The sequence below is a fragment of the Octopus bimaculoides genome, chromosome 27 (assembly GCF_001194135.2).
Source record: "Octopus bimaculoides isolate UCB-OBI-ISO-001 chromosome 27, ASM119413v2, whole genome shotgun sequence".
Lineage (NCBI taxonomy): Eukaryota > Metazoa > Mollusca > Cephalopoda > Octopoda > Octopodidae > Octopus > Octopus bimaculoides.
The window spans coordinates 18286251-18289234 of record NC_069007.1 but is presented as its reverse complement, the minus strand read 5'-3'; positions in this window follow the sequence as shown (position 1 = coordinate 18289234).

The following is a 2984-nucleotide window of genomic DNA, read 5'->3' as shown; positions in this document are numbered from 1 at the left end:
ATAGAATAAGTACCCGGCTTCCAAAGAATAAGTCCTGGGGTTGAATTGCTCGACTAAAAGGCGGTGCTCCAGCATGGCCGCAGTCAAATGACTGATACAAGTAAAAAGAAAAAAGAAAGAAAAAAATGACGACGATATACACACATACATACACTTGTATAATTATTCCTAAGAGTTCCAACCATCTCTCCTTGTCTCCAAAAAACTTTATTCCAACCATTTTCACTCATTTTACATAAATTCTTCACTGACAATACAACAATACCGACTTCTTGGGATTCAGTTGATTTACTTCAGAGTTTTATCTAGAGAAGAACTGGAAGCGCTTCGGTGCTGGTTGGTGGTAGGAGTGGGAGGGAGGGGAGAGAAAGGGAGGGAGGAGAGGATAGATGGTTGCCAAGCAACCATTCCCTCGGAACGCCAGCCTGGTTTCCTGAAGCTTGTAACTTTAATGATCAAATGAGGCTCGTCAAGGCTAATTAACTGAGGTATTACAACAAACATAGACACACACAGAGAAACATTCTTTCTCGCCTCACCCCGCAACTCAGTAACATATGTACATACAAACAACCATGCACACAAACACATCTACACACACACATCTATACATACACACACACAACCATATCTATACATACATACACACACACATACAGACAGAGTTGGTTTCATAATCATTAATAGATGGAATTAATCACACAAGTAACATCTGCAATTAGACTAACAAGTCAACAAGCCAATGTAGGAGGCTTAAACGAAGCAACTTGACCTGCAAGAAATAGCAGCAAAATATTCTGACATTGAATAACGTCTTCTTACATCCTCTCCACTTCACCGAAAAGGGTGGGTGGTCATCACTGGGACATCTTGACTATAAATCTACTGAAACAGCAACAACAGTCAAACCAAAGACAATAATGGTGGTGTTGTTTTTCTTTAGCTCCAGGTCAAGAGACACTCCAGTTGTGACTGTCCCATCTACTTAAAAGATTTTTTAGATAACTAAAGTGTGATTTGAAGGAAATTTGGCTCCTATTGAACAACTTACACTGAAGATCCACCATTCTGACAGAACTAAAATCAAAAGTGTCCTAGCCATGACCATCCCAGCTTTTTTTCTATATAAAAACAACCAAGATCCATGCTAGGTAATGTGTCCTTCACTAAAGACAGCAGGATATGATTCGGAATAGATTCATCTGCTACTTTTGACAGGTCAAATGACCACTTCAAGGATTTCTGATAGTGATAATTGAAGGGTGAGTCAAGAGAAGGACAAACAGACAGACAATAAATAACATTTGTCAAATGTTGTCACTGGTCAAAAGAAGCAAATAAATCTATTCCGAATCATATCCTGCTGTCTTGAGTGAGGGACACGTTAAGTTAACAAGAGGCTGAGTACTCCCTGGCCACGTACACTCCTGATATGTTTCTCAGGTAGAATCAATGTGATATAGCATTAAGGGATTGGACCTTAGAATAACGAGCAAAATCACTGGACAGGTTTCAACAGTTTTTATTCACTCGATTTTACTTGGGCTGATACAAGGGTAACAGTAAAGGATGCTAGACCCAAGATGCCATGCAGTGCAACTGAACCAGAGACCCTGTGGTTGCAGGAAGAACTTGTGAACCACTTGGTCAAGCTGCATCTCCATTGCATAATGTCGTTCTAAATATACAAAGGATGGGCATGGCTGGATTGTTTACTTTGTTCTGTCAGGACTGACTCGGGGCTAAACAACAACAGGAGTCCTGCTTTAATTGGTACAGGGCCTGTTTGTCTTTGCACTAATGTGAGGGCTTGAGGCTAAGCAAAAACCAATGATGACCACCTGTATCCTTTACTGGTTTCAGTCATTGGACTGCAGTCATGCTGGGGTACCACCTTAAAAGGGTTTAGTCAAATGATTCAACCCCAATAGGCGTAGGCGTGGCTGTGTGGTAAGAAGCTTGCTTGCTAACCACATGGTTCCAGGTTTGGTCCCACTGCGTGGCACCTTGGGCAAGTATCTTCTACTATATAGCCTTGGGCAAATCAAAGCCTCATGAGTGGATGTGATAGATGGAAACTGAAAAGAAGCCTGTCATACTACACAGCTCTGCCAGTGCTTAAAATTCCCATGAAACATCCCTTCCTGGTATGGAACTTTATTTACGAACCCCTACATCCTTGGAATGATGAAAGGAAAAGAGGACCACAACAGGATTTGAACTCCCAGAGCAGAAAAGTTAGGACAAATATCACATGGCATTCTTTCCAATGCTCTAACGACCCTCAGTTGATTACCTTTAAACAATAGCAACAATGACCTTGTAATTGTTTGTTTGTTGCAGCTGTTTATGAAATGAAGTACTTCCTTTGGTCCCCTCCCAGATAAACAGTCACTCACCACCCGCCAACTTGCCCCACTCCTTAAAACACCAAAAAAATATCATCAACATCATTGAACATCTGTTGTCCATACTGACATGGGAAACTCATCTTCTCTGGCTCATCCCAAACTACTCACTGCACACCACACATGCACACATGTACATACATATACATGTTTGTGTGTGTGTGTATGTGTAATATCTACATACATAAACACACACACACTCATATGTATATAGACACATGCATGTCTTTATATACATAAGTATACACATAAACATACATATGTATATAGACACATGCATGTCTTTATATACATAAATATACACATAAACATACATATGTATATAGACACATGCATGTCTTTATATACATAAATATACACATAAACATACATATGTATATATATATATATATTGTTGTACTTGGAGATGGTCATATTGCCAGTTTAGCCAATAAAAACACTCGCACTGTATACTTGGTGTTAATTTGCTTCAGCTTTATATTACATTATATTACATTAATCCTATTTCGGCCAGAGTTCTTTCGTCACACTTCTGTGACCTCATCAGTGGTCCTTTGCTTTCTTCTTTCTTATATG